The 19,821-nt window shown below is 43.5% G+C and overlaps 1 pseudogene; it reads left to right on the top strand.

Annotated features, from left to right (window-relative positions):
* Window positions 1-4,542: 4,542 nt before the first annotated feature.
* LOC114625651 lies at window positions 4,543-5,458 on the top strand (annotated as a pseudogene).
* Window positions 5,459-19,821: the final 14,363 nt, after the last annotated feature.

Here is a 19,821-nt window from a genome sequence, read left to right as displayed (position 1 = left end):
TCTCTCTCTCTCTCTCTCTCTCTCTCTCTCTCTCTCTCTCAAACACACACACACACACACACACACACACACACACCCCAAAACCAACCAACCAAAGAATAGCAAGAAAAAGTCCACAAGAACACAGGACAGCCATGTCCCCCTCCATGCCTGGGTTAAGAACTAGAACAAGCTCATGGCTGAAGTGAAAGGGAGAAGTGAAAAAGCTGAGGAGAGAAGAGAGCACCATCATCCCTGACTGTGTTTTAGCCCCTTCTTGAAGCTTAGCTCCCATTCATCACTGCTTCTGAGAGGCAGCCACTGGGCCCTAATGCTACATTTCCTTTCCAGAGCTGTAGCTTGCTCAAGATGGCTTCCTGTACTTAGGACCAAAGGGTCCTCATGAATACAATTCCCGTGGAGCTTGCTATAAAAACAACAAAAAGAATATCCTTTACTGTACTTTCCTGATGGAATATTTTGTCTAGACCACTCAGATGGCCAACAGTAAGAACTTAGAGCCTAGTGTCTTAGTTAGGGTTTTACTGCTGTGAGTAGACACCATGACCAAGGCAACTCTTATAAGGACATTTAATTGGGGCTGGCTTAGAGGTTCAGAGGTTCAGTCCATTATCATCAAGGCAAGAGCATGGCAGCATCTAAGTAGGCATGGTACAGGCAGAGCTGAGAGTTCAACATTTTCATCTGAAGGCTGCAAGTGGAAGACTGGCTTTCAGGCAGCTAGGGTGAGGGTCTTAAGTCCACACCCAAAATGACACGCCTACTTCAACAAGGTCACACCTTCTAATAGTGCCAGTCCCTTGGACAAGCATTTACAATCATACCTAGCTTGGGATGCTGGGTAAAGCTGTGTTCAGAGGTTCAAGGCTATGTTTTTGATTTCTAAGAGACTTTCTTTTCTTGGTATTCTTTCTATGCCTGGACAATTGGACACTTCTGGTGCTATTTCACTTCTTATAGTACTTTGTCTTTGAACTCTGCAGCAGAAGTGTGTCCTCTAACCTTGGGAATGACAGACACTTCTTTGTGACATGGTCACATGGAAAGAAACAAGCAATAACTTTTATCTATTTAAAAAATGTAATACATTTAGAGCACAAATTTTCAAAGAATTTGAGAATAAATTGATTTTGTCCCCAGCTTCCTCCTAAATGACATGCTAGCACTGAGAAAGTATGCCAGTAATGAGCTGGTACTGGAGTGGTCTGGTGACAACCTGACTCACTGAGGACCCCAGTTAATGACTTCTCTGTACTCAGTATTTTGCCAACTAGAGTCTTGCTTCAGTATGACCCTGGCCTAGTCTATAACTTACCGTAGCTAAGACGATGCAGTAGAAATGACAGGCTGACAGCTCCACGCTTCTGTTTCTAGAGGCCTGAGCAAGCCATTCGCTCTACAAAGGTTTACTCTTGCTCATACTTGGACTTCCGCCTGACAGTGAGGACTATGTAGAGATGAGAAGCCATGTAGAACAGAATCAAATCATTCTAGCCAAGGCCAGCCCCAGCTAAACTGCCAGCTCTGCAGAAATACGAGCTAAGCCAGTCCAGATCAGAGGCCCATGGACTTTGGAGTAATTAAGTGACTGTTGTTTGAAACCATATAGTCTTTGTATGTTTATTAAATACTGTGGTAGTAAACAATATAGCTTAATCTCCCCTCAACTGGGAGCACGCACGCTTAAATCCCTAACATGGAACCTGGAAGAAGATAATAAAGACCTGCCAATAGATTTGGAGGTTGTACTCCAGTGACTGATTCAGTATGGGCCTGCATTGCGTGTATGAAGGCCATGCTGTAGGGATTTCATATCCTGGGAGATTTTGCTCCATGGCAGTGGCTAGCAAATGATAGCCTGTAAACCAAATCCCATGGTCAGTCTTGACAACGTTTTATTGGACTATAGTCACAGTGATTTGTTCCATGGTGCCTTTTTTACCGCATTGGAAGAACTGTCTAGTTGTGACAGATAGGGGCTTGTAAACTGTGAACTATTTACACTCTGGCCTTTTACACAAAATGCAACATGGATACTTGCCACAGAGCATCTAAACATAAGATTCCATGCAGTAATAATTGGACAATACACGGAGTATGAAATCGGGTTGCCAAGTCAGGGGAGGTGAGTATTGCAAATAAGAAACCCCTTAAAGGTGCAGAGGCATGTTGGGCTCTGAACAGTAGCCATGGGGCTCGAGTGGTGTGTGTGTGCCCCAAGGACAGTAGCAGGGAACTATTTAATTAAACACCAACACACCCCTAACTTGAGGGCACAGTTTGTTCTAAATATAAGTGGCACCTTTAACTCCTTCAAAGTCACTTTCCTCTGCTCTAGCTTATGACTTGTGATCCCCTTTAGGGTGTAACGTTTTTAGGGATGGAAGAGACCATAGAGAAAAATATGGCATTTGGTTCTGATGGCTTCCACCATTGACGTATTATCTGATAAATAAGTGGAGGGAGAGGACTGGAAAGTCAAGCTTCTCACCCACATTGGATCCCAGATCTGCACATACTTCCTCCCAAAGGCAAACTTTTCCATCTCAGTGTGAAATTATGGAAAGCAAATGACAAGAGTGAATGACGGGCATAGAATATTCTTCCTAGGTTTATTTTAATTGAAATGTATGAGGGAAATACATAATTTAAAGGGATAGTTCATAGGCCTTTGTAATGTAAATAGCTTCGTGATGTGAGTGTCACATATGACTGCTGTCTCTTCTTGCCTCACTGAACCATTGCGATGTGTCAAGCTTGTGTGATGCAACTTGCATCTTGACTCTGAGACATCACTCTCAAGCCAGTATGTCCAGAACACCATTGACTCAGCATGCCGCCACCGCCCAACCTCCCAGGCCTGCCCTATGGTGGCCCTCCTTCTGAACCTCATCCTCACTTAGACACAGCTATACTTCTACTCGGTTCTCTTAAAATATTCAGATTCTGTCAGTTCATCCAGCAAATCATGTTAGGCAACTTTTCTATGACACTGTGATCCCAGAAGCTCTTGCCTAGAAGTCCAGACTATAGGCCTATAACTTTCAACCATGCCTGGTTCTCACAGCAGCCAGAATGAGCCTCTTAAGAGGAAAACTGGGTCAAATCCCTTCCTGCCAAATCTCCCAGCAGCCTTTCTTGCCACTCAGACTCTAGTCTTCTCACCCCCAAGTGCTGGTGGTCTGGCCGTGCACGTTTCTCCACGTTGTACCTGTGATGGGTTTCTTCCGCTGACTTCAGAGTCCAGCCCCTCCACTCTCCAGGTCACCTGCATTATTCCTAACTGTCCGTCCCAGCTCTAAACGTCTCTAGGGCACTCTTCTTTGCATATCAGGCCTTGTCTGTCCTCATCTTGTGCTAGCAGCTCTGGGATGTGGGATTCCATCCTCTGTGGGAGGGAGAGAGGTCAGGCATACTGACAAACACCCTACTTGACACAGGGAGCCCCCACAACAGAGCTGTTCTGGTCCCATGGCAGTAGTTTCTAGGCTAAGGAACCTTGCTCCTTCTCAGTGCTCCAATGTTTCCTCCCAAGGGAAAAAAATGTAAACTCACACTTCCCGAAGTGTCCTTCCCTTTCCTTCCTACTCCCAGCCCTCCCTCCTGCTCAGCAGCCATAAGAACATGCATTTCTGGTTTTGTCTCTTCTCCTTGGTTGGGAGAAAGTTCCCCGAGGGAAGGATCTTTGGCTGACTCACTGCTGATTCTCTTGGTTTGAGGCACAAGGGCCTGGCACATACATCATTTGATAAATGTGGCTACACCCTGAAGTTTGGGGAGCCTGCCTCACACCCACAGTTGCACAAGCTACCAAGAAAACTAACCATCTGTTTGTCAGTCCTTTAAGCCACTTCAAGGCCATACATTTAAGCACATACAGTATAAGCAGAGAGTCTTGCTCTTGTTACAAAATAAATCTTGCTTTGTGGGATGTACATGTACCAAGATGTCATAGGGGAAACCTATTCTTTATTTAATACAACATTTAAAAAAAAGTAGTTAACAGCTAAGGAAGACACCCAAAGTCAGTCTCTGACCTTCACAGTCACATGTACACTCATGAATGCACACATGTATAAACACATGAACACACACAAAGGAAAACCAAATGCTGCTTTAACATCATGTTCCAGGTTTCCTCCTTACAAGTTGGCACGCCCTATTGACCACCTTTCCTGCATAGAGAGCTTCGCCCTAGTATCAGCCAGGTCCTGTCCTGCAATGACCACTGCTCATCATCTGTGACCCTTCTTCCTAATCCCAGTGTGACTGCTGTGAGTGGAAACTCTGGGTAGTTTGATGCCCTCACCCATGGGGACAGGCCCTCACCCTTTCAGCACACCCCAGTGTCAATATTGGATTCAAAACTTACTTTATCTTAAGCTGTCTGTCGATTTTTCTCTTGGACAAAGTTACCAGTCTTCGTCAGCCCCAGACTGGTAATAATGGAACTTTGAAATGGTTATCCCAGTTTAAAGACAGCATAGACTCCAGGCTCATTTTTATGAACATAAAATTGTGTGCCCTTTGTTCTTAAAAATCATGAATGGGTCTCTTGTCAGGCATCCTCAAAAGAGTGACATCGTCTTTAAACCCTCCATGGCAATATCTGATGCACTGCCCATTATACTTGGGGAAGACAGGGCAACCTGGAGGTCCAGCTACTTCCTTAAGATCATCCAACTTCTGGATAATTACCCAAACTGCTTCGTTATGGGAGCGGACAATGTGGGCTCCATGCAGACGCAGCAGACCCGCATGTCCCTTTGACGGAGGGCTCTGGTCCTGTTGGCAAGAACACAATGATTCACGAGGCCATCAGGGGGCATCTGGAAAAGAACCCAGCTCTGGAGAAACTGTTGCCTCACCTCCAGGGGGAACATGGGCTTTATGTTCACCAAGGAGGACCTCACTGGGATGAGGGACATACTGCTAGCCAATAACGTGCTGGTTGTCCCCTGTGCTGTTGTCCATCCCCCAGGATGAGGTCACTGTGTTAGCTCAGAACACTGGTCTGGGCCCAGAGAAGACCTCTTTCTTCCAGTTTTAGGCATCAACACTAAGCTCTCCAGAGGTACCACTGAAATTCTGAGTGACGTGCCGCTGATAAAAATCGGAGACAAAGCAGGAGCCAGTGAAGCCTGAACATGCTGAACATCTGCCCCTTTCAGCTGATCATCCAGGAGGTGTTTGACAGTGACAGCCTTTACAGCCCGGAAGTGCTTGGCATCACAGAGCTGACTCTGCACTTCTGCTTCCTAGAGGGTGTCCGAAATATGGCCAGCGTTCGTTTGTAGACTGTTTACCCGACTGTTGTCTCAGTGGCACACTGTATGAGTATGGTCAACGGATATAAGTGGGCCCTGCTTGGTTTGTGGAGACTGAATACACCTTCCCACTTGCTGAAAAGGTCAAGGCCTTTTTGGCTGATCCTTCGGCATTTGCGGCTGCCGCTTAATTTGAGAAACTAGGAAATAAAGGCTTACTTCTCTTAAAACAACAAAAAACAAAATAAAAACCAAACCAACCCAACCCAATCAACCAACCAACCAACCAAAAAAACATGCATGAAGTTTAGAAAAAATGAATTCATTTATTTTTGCCACTTAGACTTGTCTGCATCTCAAGATGACTTCAACTTTTATTTTTCAGAGATGTGAATTTCTGTATTTGGAATTAGGCACTTTAATTTTGGACTATGACCATTTCTCTGCTTTACACCTACACTCCCTTCCCCGACAGTCCTGTGCACACATGCACACTGACTGTGCATGAGCCACACTCAATAAATAGCCACCATTCCCATGGAAATGGCATAAACAGGTGCTAGCTGGTTAGCGGGAGCCTCCAGATGGAGACCCCAGTGTTACCACACGATGCCAACCTCTTCCTTGGATATCCACAAACTTATCCATGCTGCCCTGCTGGCCTTATCAGAAGTTTTGTGCTTTGCTCTGTTCTGCAGTCTACTCCGTAATGAAATCACTGTGTTTGGCAGCCCCTTAGCACTTGGCTGAGTACTTCAGCTTCTCACTTGGGATTTCCTGTTGACCTTGACCTCCCTTGGCTCTGACTGGAAAAGTAGCCTGTAGACTTGTCTGACTCCACCCTTGCCTCCTCCAGTTTCCCTCTTAGGATACAAGAAACACACTTGTCTCCTCTCTGTTATCCCACTGTGCTGGCTGGTTTTGTGTGTCACCTTGACATGCTAGAGTCATCAGAGAGGAAGGAGTCTCCTTTGAGGAAATGCCTTCATGAGATCCAGTTGTAAGGCATTTTCTCAATTAGTGATCAAGTGGGGAAGGCCCAGCCCTTTGTGGGTGGTACCATTCCTGGTCTGGTGGTCCTGGGTTCTATAAGAAAGCAGACTGAGCAAGCCATGTGAAGCAAGCCACAAGCAGCACTCCTCCATGGCCTCTTCATCAGCTCCTACCTCCAGGTTGCAGCCCTGCTTGAGTTCCTGTCCTGACTTCCTGCTATGATAGATTATGATTTGGAAGTGTAAGCCGAATAAACCCTTTCCTTCCCAGCTGGCCTTTTGGTCAGGGTGTTTTATCACAGCAATGGAAACACTAAGACATCCACTGAAGTCTTTAGCTGGGGAGAAGCCCTGGGGCATCTGAGTCACATTCTAGAAGCAGTAGAGTTGGCTGTGAAATCTAAATTAGCAAAGCCCAGGAGAGAGTGACTGAGCCCTTTCATTTTCCAGAAGTATGTAGGCATTGAGCAAGAGGCAAGAAGTTGCAAAAGCTGAAGGAGTCAGCATGGGATGTGGTGTAGGTTCAAGTTTTTGCTTTATCACATATGTTGACCCATGGTAAATCACTGAACCTTTCTGAGCTTCACTTCCAAGGCTCTGCCCTCCCCTATCCTCTGCCCACCTCCACCAAAACAGGGGTTGTAGCATCTACTGTTTTAGAGCTTAAAGAAGGATTAACAGTAAGGAGTATCTTTAGCATCAAAGGATGTGGCTAACCCATGTTAGGGACTTGTGGTAGTTCACACTGATTGTCAACTTTCTGGGATCTAGAGTCACCTAGGAGACAAACCCCTGGGCATGCCCATGAGAGATTATCTAGATTAGGTTAATTGAAGCAGACTCATTTTCCATGGACAGGGATGGCTGTGGTGAGGGTGGGTGAGTGGGCAGGCATGGTGTCTCCTGGGCTGGATAAAAGGAGGATATTGAGCTGAGGGGAGTGTTCATCTCTCTGAACACTGCCTGAGTTCAGCTGCCTGAGTACAGACGCTGTGTGACCAGTGCTCTGAGCTCCTGCTGCCCCAGATTGAACCATACCCTTGAACCGTGAGTCAAAACAAATCCACCATTTTTTAAAATTACTTTTGTCAGACATTTGGTCCTAGCAATGTGAAAAATATCGGATACAAGGCTCTATGCATTTCATTGAGGATCTTAAGCTGTGGGATATTTGTTCTCTGGGAAAACACCCATGACATCTATTTTGTATAAACACACTTCATAGCTGGGTTCTTGCCCTGTGACAGTAACTCCTATTTTTTTTTAATCTGGGCCTTGTGAATTTTCTCACGAAGGACTCTAAGGTGTGTTTTTAGTGGGTACACTAGTGTAGATCTCATCAAACAACTATTTGAGTGATAGGCCAGTGGCTAGACCAGTTCTCTGAATCCTCCAGATGTAGTCTGTTCCCTCGCCATTAACCCATTCGCTGTGATTGTCTGTATCGAGGTATTAAGAGGTGATTGTGTTGTAGGGTCTCTGCTCCCATGAATACATGGGTGGGTGAAAAGTCTCTGCCTGTGAGTTGGGTACTCTGGAAATGAATTGGTTACTGTGGTTACTGTTCTTGTGGAGCACGTTTTCCACTAGTGTTCTGATGCACCTGTGGTCACCTACGGTCACTAGGGCACTGGTTCCTGCCATAGGACTCACATGAGAGGCTGGGATGTCATCCCACAGGGACACAATTAAAAATGAGTGTTTCCAATATGACTCCTTACCATGCTTTTGAACTCCGCTACTGTGGTCTACAGAAGATCACTTTCTTGTTTGTAAATCCTTTAGCCTCAGGTATTTGGTCTCCAGAAGATAGACTAAGATGCATTTGGTTGTGTAGCTCAGCTCAGCACATTCTCCTGGATGCCCAGTGAAGGTCTATTACCACTGGGGTTGAGAAACAACTGCCTTTGTATTTGTTTTGAGTTTTAAAGCTTCAGAGTATCATATAATAGCAACATGTCTAATCCATTGGAGCTCTAAAGATATATCTATCTATCTATCTATCTATCTATCTATCTATCTAGTAATTTTGTGTCCATTTTATAGATTAGGAAGATAAGCCCCAGAGGAAAATTTCCAAAGGTTGGCTAATGGATTAAATCCAGATATCCATCTTTACCAGCATCCTCACCGGTGTGTACATGTGATAGTCTTCAGGATCAGATTGAGGGGTGCTGTGGCTTCTAAGTGTTCTATACAATACTCACCCTCCTTTAAAGTACTGTGCCTGCCTGGTGTGTGGGATGATGTCACAAAACCATGTCCCTTCAAATCTGAGTAGTTTCTCTGGCTTGTCTCACTTGGAGTCTGTAATGTCCTGTCAGCAGAGGATGCCAATGCCTTTTGACAGGGTCTGGACCGACAGTGACAGTGGTGAGTGTGACAGCAGCCAAGGTCTACTCAGGACTTTAGTAGTGATGAAGAGCTCCTGTGCAGACAGCATGTCCATTGCTCTGGGAAAGAGGACAGAGAAGCAATGTAACCTATTCAGTGTCACACAGCAACACATATAAAAAGGCAGGATTAGAACTCAGGTCGAAGAGCTCATATGCTGTCTTCACGATAACAGCCTAACTTTTAATGGACAAAACTATTCAATAACATTATTCTGCATGCCTGTTACATGCCCAGCACTCTATTAGGACCTGGCTAGATGTCCCTGATGGTCATACAAACTAACATTCATGGAATAACAGTGAGGCATGCCATTCCGAATCTATCATAGATGTTAATAGTAGAGAGGGACACAGGTAACTGTGGGACAGGAGTAGCTAACTTCACAATACAGTTAGAGACTACGTCCTTCAGGAACACAAGACAAAGAAGTGTTTCTTAGAAGAATCAAAGGATGCTCTAAGGAAAAGTGTACTTCCTTTACAAAGCATGCCCAAAAAAGGTTGTGTATTTTTAGAAACAGCCATTGTTTTTACACTTTTTCCATGGCCAATACAGAGGAACAAGGAAGAGAGGGAAAAGGATAATAAAAGAAAGGAAAAGGAATCTGAGTCAGGACAGTGATGATGTCATGTGCCACTCTAACAAGGGGGAGCTGGACACATGGCTCCTGAGTAAGAGCAGGTTACTGCTTGTCCAGAGGTTCCACCATGCACACTGGGCAGCTTACAGCTGACTCTAAGTGCAGCACCAGGGCATCCATGCCCTCTTCTGACCTCCACAGGGCTTCTGCACACTGGTGGTGTACACTCAAGCACATACACGACACAACAAAAAAGTAATCCTAAGTCTTAGAAAGATGAATTGGCTACTGAAATGAAGAGGCCTACATGTTACTTTAAGCAGGGAAATGCTCCTTTGAGAGTCAACTTTGAGAGATCATTCTGGTAAGTGAAAATTGGTTTAGCCATGGAGCAGTGGTAGGGAACACTAGTGGGGTATCATCAAAGACCATTATTAAAAGGATGTGGGCATAGGGAGATGGCTTACTGGCTAAATCACTTACTTTAAAAGATTTAGGGCCAGAGATCAGATCCTCAGAAGCTTCTTAAAAGCCAGTAGGCATAGTGACACTTCTGTGGTCCCAGCACATTAGAGATAGAGGAATCTATGAAGCAAGCTTCCTAACCAAACCAGCAGACATTGTGAGCTCCCTATTCCAGAAGAGAGTCTGCTCCAATGCAAAAGGTGGAGAGCAATACAGAAAAACACTGAATGCCAATCTTAGACTTCCACATCCATACATGTGCACGTATGTCATATACATGTGCATGCTTGCCCTCTGACCTCTACGTGAGCATACCATACACACACACACACATTCATACATGCACACACATGCTCACACACACATACATACATGGTCACCATACATGTACACAAACACAAGCTCTGGGGGCTGATCTAAGACTAGAAGTTAAGAGGCAAGGAAACCGAGTTTTGAGACACAATGGACAGAATTTGCTCTTTGGAAGGAAGATGGAAGAGATGGTGAGGGTGAGCTGATGCTCACTTCTCAAGCTTGGGGAGAACAAGTGAATGGGTTTTCTTCTCAGTACGGTGAGAGATGGAGCAAGAAGAAATATAGCTTTTCATCTTAAGATATATCTATATAGAGATGTCTAAAGGCATTTGAGTTTAAAGTTTGAAGGAACATTTACAGTTTCTTCTTATGAGGCCCAAATCTGTATTATAGGTCAGGGCCTCTGATAAGCCTGGATGCAAAATTCTCAAAGAAACACTTCAATTCAAATTCAAGAGCATATTAAAAGGATCACCCACCACAATCCAGTTGGTTTCATTCCAGAGATGCAGGGCTGATTTAACATATGGAAGTTAATAAATGTACATTTCCACATGGATCCAAGGATAGAAACAACATGATCCCCTCAGTAGATGCAGAAAAGACCTTTGACAACATCCACCATCAATTCATCACAAACACCATAGGGAACCTGAGTGTACAGGCCACATATCCCAGCATAAGTAATAAAGGCAACGAAGAGCAAGCACACAGCCAACATCTTGTTAAATGGAAAAAATCTCAGGTAACTTCTACTGAAATCAGGACCAACATGACGACATTCATGCACCACCATCACTTGATACAGTGTTTGGAGTCTCTCGATAAAGCCAATAAGACAAGTGAAGGAGATAAAGGGATACAAATAGGGAAGGAAGATGTCTAAAAGGCTTTATTTTTCAGATGATCTAATTCTAGACCTAAAAGATCTCAACAATCAATCCTACCACAGAACTCTTACAGCTGATAAACATATATAGAAAATAGCAGGATACAAAGTTAACACACATACAAATTAACACCTTCCTACAGAAAGACAAAAATATACCAAGAAAAAATTAGAGAGACAATGCTATTCAAAATAGCCTAAAAAAATCTTGGGATTAAAAAAACAAACAAACAAAAAACAAGGTAGTGAAAGACTATGAAAACTTTAACACACACACACACACACAGACTCACTCACTCACTCACACACACACATGTATGTGTGTGCAAAGAAACTGAAGATGTATCAGAATGTAGAAAGATCTCCTATGCTCATGGATTTATACAACTAATATTATAAAAATGGCCATCCAACCAAAAGCAATCTACAGATTCAACACAATACCCATCAATTTTTCAACGTAATTCTTCACAGAAAAAGTAATCTTAGCATTTTATAATCTTAATCTTTTTAAACAGATTATAAAAGTAATCTTTAACTTTTTAGACCAAAGGTAGTCAAAACAACCCTTAACAATGAAAATATTGTAGATATTTTCTAAGAATTCAAGTTACACTACAGAGCTATAGTAGTAAAATCAGCATGGTAGTGGAATAGAAACAGACACACTGATAAATAAAATAAAATAAAATAAAATAAAATAAAATAAAATAAAATAAAATAAAATAAAATAGAGGACCTTCACATAAGCCCAAACTTCTACAGTTACTGATTTTTTTCAAAGGAGGCCAACAATAAATATTAGACAGAAGGCAGTATCTTTAATAAGTTGTGTTAGTCAAACTAGATAGCTACATGTAGAAAAATGAAACTGGACTGTAATCTCTCATCTTGCACAAAACTTAATTCGAAAGTGACATTTAGCAGATAGAGGCCAAAGATCCTTCTAAACAGTTTGCAATGCACAGGGAAGCTCTGCATAGCAAGGAGTTATATTGACCAAAATGTCAATCATGCTGAGGTTGAGAAGCACTGTCTGTGGGTCAAGATGCCCAGCAGGACCAAGCTGAACTTCCTCTTTTGGGAATCAAAGAGTCACATGGTGGTAACATTTGTGGTTGGAAGGTGTCTTAGTTGGGTTTTCATTGCTGTGAAGAGACACTGTGACCAAGGGCCAACATTTATTATTATTTTATTATTATTATTTTTGTTTATTATTTTTTATTATTATTTTCACTTTTTACAGTCCAGCCACTGTCTTCCTCCTGGTCCTTCCTCCCACAGTTCCTCATCCTATTCCTTTTCCCCTCTGTCTCCAAGAGGATGTTCTCTAAACACACACCAGGCCTCCACACTCTCTGGGGCCTTAAGTCTTTCAAGGGTTAGGTGTATCTTCTCCCACTGAGGCTAGACCTGGCAGTCCTCTGCTGTATGTGTTCAGGACCAAAGTACCAGAGACTTGGGAGGTGAGGGCCTTTCAGGACTCAAATGGAGGGGCCTTAGATGAAATGTTCAACAGTGGGGAGAGGGAACTTGTAGAGTCCACCTCCAGTAGAAAGACAAGTGGAGGATTGGGGTTGCCATCCCATTGTCAAAAATTCTGACCCAGAATTGTCCTGTCTAAAAGAACTGTAGAGACAAATATAGAGAAGAGATGGAGGGAAAGGTGGTCATTGGACTGACCCAACTTGGGATCCATCTCAAGGAGAGGCTCCAAGGTCTGACACTATTACTGATGCTCTGGTATGCTTACAGTCAGGAGCCTAGCATGGCCATCCTCTGAGAGGTCCAACAAGCAGCTGACTGAGACAGATGAAGATACTTACATCCAATCATTCGAGTGAAGTCAGGAACCTCTGTGGTTGAATTAGGGAAGGGCTGGAAGAAGCTGAGTAGGAGGGCGACACCTTAGGAAGTTGAGACCAGCAGTCTCAACTAACCTGGACCCCTGAGATCTCTCAAACACTGAGCTGCCACCCAGGTAACATAAGGGACAACACTTAATTGGGGCTGGCTTTCAGGTTCAGAGGTTCAGCCCATTATCATCATGGTACGAAGCATGGCAGCATCCAGGCAGGCATGGTGCTAGAGGAACTGCATGCTCTATGTCTTGTTCAGAAGGCAAACAGGAGAAGACTGACTCCTCAGGCAGCTGGGAGGAGGGTCTCAAAATCCACACTCAAAATGTCACACTTCCTCTAACAAGGCTACACCTCCTAATAGTGCCACACCCTGGGCCAAGCATATTCAAAATCAGGTCATATTGTGATAATGTCCTCAAAAAAAAAAAAAAAAGTAAAAGGCTACCTCCAACTGCTGTCCACACGTCCTTTAGTTGTTCCATCTCCTGTTTGACTCTTAGACAGGACTCCCCCAAATTTACTTCACATTTGCTATGGTTTGAGTCTGTCATGTATTCTGTGTTATTTATGTTTCTCCTTGCTTAAAAAAAAAAAAAACACCCAAGGAAAGCAAATTAAGGAAGTATGGCTCACAGGTTGAGGGTACAGACATCATGGCAAGGAGGTATGGTGGCAGGAACTTGAGGGAGTTGGTCACATTGTATCCAGTCAGGAAGCAGAGAATGACAAATGCTTTTTATTAAGCTAGCTTTGTCGTTTTCATTACAGTCTAAGACCTTAGCCCACAGACAAGTGCTGGCCTCATTTGTGGTGTGTCTTTCCATCTGAAGTAATCCAATTGAGAGACTCCCTCACAGACAGGCCCAGTGGTTTGTTTCCTGGTAATTCTAGATCCTATCAAGTTGACAATGGATATGAACCCTTGCATCCCAAAGACTCATGTATTATTGAAGGCTTCATCTCCTCCCATGGCACTGTTAGGATGTGTTGGAGCCTTTAAGAGGTGCAGCCTCATGAAAGGTCTTGTTTAGGTTTTAGGACTGATCCTTCAGTGAGACTGTGGCACTGATCTATCTCTTCCTCTCTTGCTTCATCTCCTGCCTGACACAAAGCTAGTAGCTTCCTAGCCCTCCCACCGTGATGTTCTCTCTCACCATAGGCACAAAGTACTACAGTTAATGAACCGTGGCCTGAACCGTCCAACAGTAAGTCAAAACAAACTCTCCCTGTTTTAAATAGACTTGTCCCAGTTATTTATTATAGAAATAGCAAGCCAACCAACACAGTGTTCAAATGCTTTCATTAGTTCAAGTTTGCTTACAACCAAAGAACTTTCATTAGTCAGTACTGTGCACTGCTAATAGCAGAATTACATTCCAAGGCAACCAAAGCTAACAGCAAAATGTTGGCTCATGATCCAGGGATGGTTGGCTCTTTCGTACCTTCAAACACCTTTAAATAATGACATCAAGATTGATTCTCCTTTCTCTGTTCTGTGACTAGGAGACAGAAGGACATGCTGGACAGACTATAGTTTCCACCCCTGCCCCTGAAATGGGACTCTTCTGGAATAAAAAAATAGTTGCATTGCTATGTGTGAATCATTGCAAATTAGAGCTACAAATGATTGACGAAATCTGCCATTGCCAGTGGATTCCACCCAGAAACCTATGGAGACGTTGCAGTCACCCCCTCCAGGATTCAAACTCCAGCCATTCACGGGCAGCAGCATACACCTATGCAGCCACATTGGAATCTCGCTGTGTAGATTGATATACTTGCCACTTTCATACCTCCCCCTCCACATTGTAAAAGCAACCCAAAGCTATCTCATTTAGAGTCAGAAAACTTGAGTTACTTTACCATAACTAGCTAGTAGCTAAGTCTAAAAAAAATCATAGCTCCTGGATCAAAGTGAGAGAGCCTATGGAAGAGACTGCTGTCTACACGACTCGATACCTCCTTCTTTTCAGGCACCGTGAGACCATTAGCCATAGGTCTCGTTAATGGACTATGGTCAGAAGCCATGAGCAACACTACAGCTCTACCTGTAAATACTTCCTCCTCCCCTCCCTCCTTGTTCATCAGACTGGTTTTCGAGGTAGCTGACTCAAATTGAGACTTGCATTCAGCCCACCATGGAATTCATATATTGAAGATGGTATCAGTTCCACCAATTTGCTCCCTAACAAACTGTACAAGAAGGTTCCCTGTCAGTGTCTACGCACCCATAACTATTAGAAAATCAAGAAATAATTATTCTAATATTTAAGTTGTATTTGTTACAAATGTTAGCTAAGATTTTGAAGTTATTTAAACTGTGCATAGTGCTGAGGACCTGTAATCCAAGCTACTTGGGATTCTGCTGAGACAGAAGAATCACAAATTTATGGCCAGCCACATAGGTAGCATAATAGGCTCTTTCTTGAAGTTAAAAAGAAAAAGGAAGGCTGGAGCATGTCTCAGTGGTCAAGCATTTGCCTAGCATGGGTGAGGCCTTAGGTTCACCCCTGTTACCCTCACCCTCACAGAAGTTCTTTGCCCATAACATTACTCCATATTCACTGTGTTAGACATGCTTCTGTAGGATGAAATATGACTTCTTCCTTTCAGTGCAGTGCAGAGGAATGTAGGCTTCATGGTGGTCATATTTTGAGATAAATATCATGGTCATTTTCCATTGGATTTCCACTGGGAGCTTGACCTGCCTGATTACAAAACTGGGGACAAATGACATCATTTCTTAAAGATCTTTAGGAAAGGACAGTAAAATTTAAATTGGAAGCAGAGACCCATGAATCATTTTCCAGGAAGCTTTAAAACCCATCACAATAGCTTTTCTCTTGTGTTTTCTGTGGCTCTTGATTCTGTTCCCAAGGCCGCTTTCCTTAGGATTAGTTAGCGCAGTTCTTAGAACACAGCATTCTCTCTTCTCAGTGGTTCAGACAGGCTGCAAGCCAGTCTTTCATGATGAAAGAGGAGGAAGTCCTGCTTCTATAATCCCCAGCTGAAGAGAGCCTGCCACCAGGACAGAGTGGTAGGAAGCCAGGAGAGTGGGCAGGAGGGAGGCTGCAAGATAACAACAGCATGCAGCACACTGTTTCCATAGCTGTATTGTTAGTTAGCCTTACCAGCTCCCCAGCTTTACAGATAAGAAAACACTCACAGAGACAGGGCAGCTGACCATGCTTAGCAGTGGAATTGCTGCTTGGCCTTGAGCTGTTAGCCTGGTTCAGAAGCTTCGAGTCAGAATCAGTCCCATTTATTTCTTTGTTGGCTGATGTCTTGGGGAAGGTAAATGAGCGACCAAATCTTCCAGGTTAAGGGTTTCTGTTTGAAGAATGTAAGCAGGGGTAGACTTTTAGGGAAGAGAGAAAACAGTATTTAATGGGTACCAGCTGATAGAGAGAGATGCTGCCTGGCTTGTGTTGCAACAATGCCTGCAGAAAGGGTACAGTGACTTTATAGATGGTTTAAAGTCCTGCCTTGAGATCTGCACGTGTGTTTGGACTTAAGCATACTTAGACTGGAGAACTGCCAACGACCAGCCTGTACCTTCGGTTTCAACTTTCTGATGTGCACATATCTCCCATGTGCTCCCCAGCTAAAGTGTTTGATTTTATGCTAACATTCTCCTTTTTTTGTTAATTTATCACATTTGTGGAAGTTTTATCTTGTGCTATCCCAGAAGCAAACCATGATCTGAGTAATTGTGAGGTGATACTATGAACCTCTGAGTACATGATGAGGAAGCAAGAAGAGGAAGAAGCCAACACAAGGAACATTAATCATCAAGGTTCGTCTGGGCGCAGGTGGGGCTCAGCCACATGGGGAGGGATTATTTGGGAGGTGGGGTACATACAGCATACCCTGGAGATGACTTGCAAGAAGCAGAAGTCACCAGCTGAGCGGTGGATGCTGAGGTCGTGAATGGACACAAGAAAGATGTGTACAGTAGAAATGGGGTAAAGCAAGCAAGACGTTCTTGGCAAGAGCCAGGGCTGTGTTGGTGAAAGAGCCATAGCCCAGGAAGTATGAGCAAGCTAGGATGGCATTACTTAAGTATCGTCCACTTTTCTTAGTGTGTATATATGCTTTTGTGTGTGTGTATGTGTGTGTTCAGGTGTGTGTGTGTTCCGGTGCATGTGTGTGCATCTGCCTGACCGTGGAGGCCAGAAGGCAACCTTTGGTTTCTTCCTCAGTTGCTCTCCATCTTGTTTGTTTAAGTCAGAGTCTCTCATTTTATCTAGGAACTTACTGATTAATCTAGACTGGCTGGCCAGTTGGACCCAGGGATCTGCTTGTCTCTGTTTCCCTAGTACTGGGATTACAAATAAATGCCTCTGCTCTTTGCTTTACTGTGGGCTTTGAGGACTGAACTTGGGTCCTTGTGCTTACGCACCAGAAACTTTGCAGATTTAATCATCTAACCTGCTCTGCCTTCTAGTTATTGTCTGAGACAGGGTTTCTAATTGGTCTGGAACTTTTCCAAGTTGACTAGCCTAGCTGGCAAGTGGACTCTAAGGATCTGGCCGTCTCTGTCTTCTGCATCTCTAGCAGTGGCATGCCACTGTACATGGCTCTACTTATAATCTGGGGATAGAACTCAGATCCTTATGCTTACAGGACAAGTGTTTATCAGTTGAGATATCTCCTCAATATAGACTTTCTACTCTCTAATGCCACCTCTGTCTGTATCCATCAGGGTATGGTTAGAGAGTAATGTCCCACCTCTAGATCTCAGTTTACTGCTTTCTAAAGAAAAAGAGTTGGGTACATGATCTTAGATGCACTCCACACTCAGACATTCTGTGGTTCTTTGAATTGAGGCCTGTGGTGACTGACATTGAGGATGTTGCTCAATGTTAGAGTGCTTACAAGGCATTGGGTTTGATCCCCAGCACTGCAAGAAGAGGTGTGTACAAAGAAGCACAGTGATTCTCTTTACTCAGTAACACTAAGCACAGTGATTCTCTTTACTCAGTAACACTAAGCACAGTGATTCTCTTTACTCAGTAACACTACCCGTGTCTGTCTAACAGACATGTGACAAGCTGTGTCCTAGAATGGGAATCTGTCATTGAAATACACTCTTTCAAGATTGTTATTAGTGTCATTGCCATCATGTTAGCAATGGCTTCTGGAAGACTTACACATGCCTGACACTATTCTTAGCCCTCTATATTAGCTTGTGCATTCTCTCTGTAGTAGAACCCCATGGCATAGGAACGGTCATTGCTCCCCATTTTGACTGGATCAGATACTGTATTAGCTAAGGAGGAGCAGAAGTGACAGGATAATACATTATGTAAAGGGATTTATTAGATTGGCTTGCATGATAGTGGCTGGGTAGTCCAACCATAGCCATCTGCACACTGGAGAATCTAAACATCGTGTTCCTGTTCAGTCCTCAAAGCTGGATGTTTCAGTAGTACCACTCTGATGCTGAAGGTTCTCAGTACACACTTCAAAGGCTGATGGAGCCAGATTCCAACAGCAGCAACAGAATAGATACCTCAGCAGCAAGGAACAAAGGCAGTGCTGCCCACTCTCGGAGAGAGAAGCATCCATTTTCCTCTATCAGTTAATGTGTAAAAGTTAACAATTACACATGGCTAGTGAGTCAAGATTCTGGCTTCAGAGACCATAATGTGTTCTCCAGCTTGAGCTCCTTTTCCAGATACAGGCTTGGATCTGCATGTTGGAGCTTGGAGCTATCTGATCATCTCACCTGGAAACCAACAAAGGGAGACGACTGAGGCCCTTCCCATTTAGTCTAAGTTATCAGGTGTTAATATTAGCTTAAATGAGAGTACACAGAGATGCATTCTTTGTGCATACTCTTTGCCTGTGGCTTGGATAACATCTAAACACATGTTAAAAACAATCCATTCAGGGTTATGGTACCTGGATCCCTGTGATTATGCAAGAGCTGTGCTTCATACTGCATATGCAATGCATGTGAGTGATTTATAGATTCTGTGCTGGACGGGTTTATGTCAACTTGACACAAGCTAAAGTCATCCGAAGGGAGGGAACCTCAACTACGAAAATGTCTCTATAAGATTGGGCTGTAGGGCATTTTCTTAATTAGTGATTGATGGGAGATGGCCCCCTTGTGGGTGGTACCATCCCTGGGCTGGTGATATTGGGTTCAATGAGAAATCAGGTTGAGCAAAGCCATGAGAGTGAATCAGTAAGCAGCCCTCCTCCAGGGCCTTTGCATCAGCTCCTGACTTCAGCTTGCTGCCCTGCTTGTGTTTCTGTTTTAACTTTCTTTGATGATGAACTGTGTTGTGGAAGCTTAAGCCACAAACGAACACTTTCCTCCCCAAGTTGCTTTTGTCATAGTGTTTTGTCATAACAATAGTATCCCTAAGTTACTATTGAATGTGAATAGTAACCCATTCACTTTCCGCTACCAGTTACCCCTAGTCCAAGGTAAACAAGTTATTCTGCTCAGTGATGGAGTTTGGAAAATGGGATGGTTGGGGTTTTTTTTTTTTTTTGGCTTGGTTTTTTTCTTTTCTTTTTTTTTTTTGAGATTATAATTACGTGATTTCCTCACATTCCCTTTCCTCTCTCCAATCTCTCTCATGTACTTCCTTGCCCTCTTTCTAGTTCATGATTTCTTTTTCTTAAATTATATATATTAATATATGAAACCCTAAATATACATATAACACTTGCTTAGTCTGTATGTTACTTGTACATGTGTGTTTCTCGTGGCTGATCATTGTTTATTGGACAATCAGTTGGTGTGTTCTTCCCTGAGGAAGACTTATTCTACCACTCTCAGCATCCCATAGTTGCCTGTAGCTCTTTGTCTGGAGCTGAGGCTTTATGAACTGTCTGCCTTCCACGTTAGTATATCTAACGCTGTAGTCCTTGTTCAGCTCATGTTTAGGCAGACATGTTGGTAAGACTTCATGGGTGTCGATTTTAGGACGTGATAGTTGTAAGGTTATCCTTTAAGAGCTATGACTTAGTTATGGTTATCATTATTAGTTGACTAGGTTTCCAGTATCAGGCATGATTTTGTTCTTGTGAAGTG

Source organism: Grammomys surdaster, unplaced genomic scaffold (genome assembly GCF_004785775.1).
Source record: "Grammomys surdaster isolate TR1022 unplaced genomic scaffold, NIH_TR_1.0 220, whole genome shotgun sequence".
NCBI lineage: Eukaryota > Metazoa > Chordata > Mammalia > Rodentia > Muridae > Grammomys > Grammomys surdaster.
The sequence above is the reverse complement of the archived record's forward strand: the minus strand, read 5'-3'. Positions and strand labels throughout refer to the sequence as shown.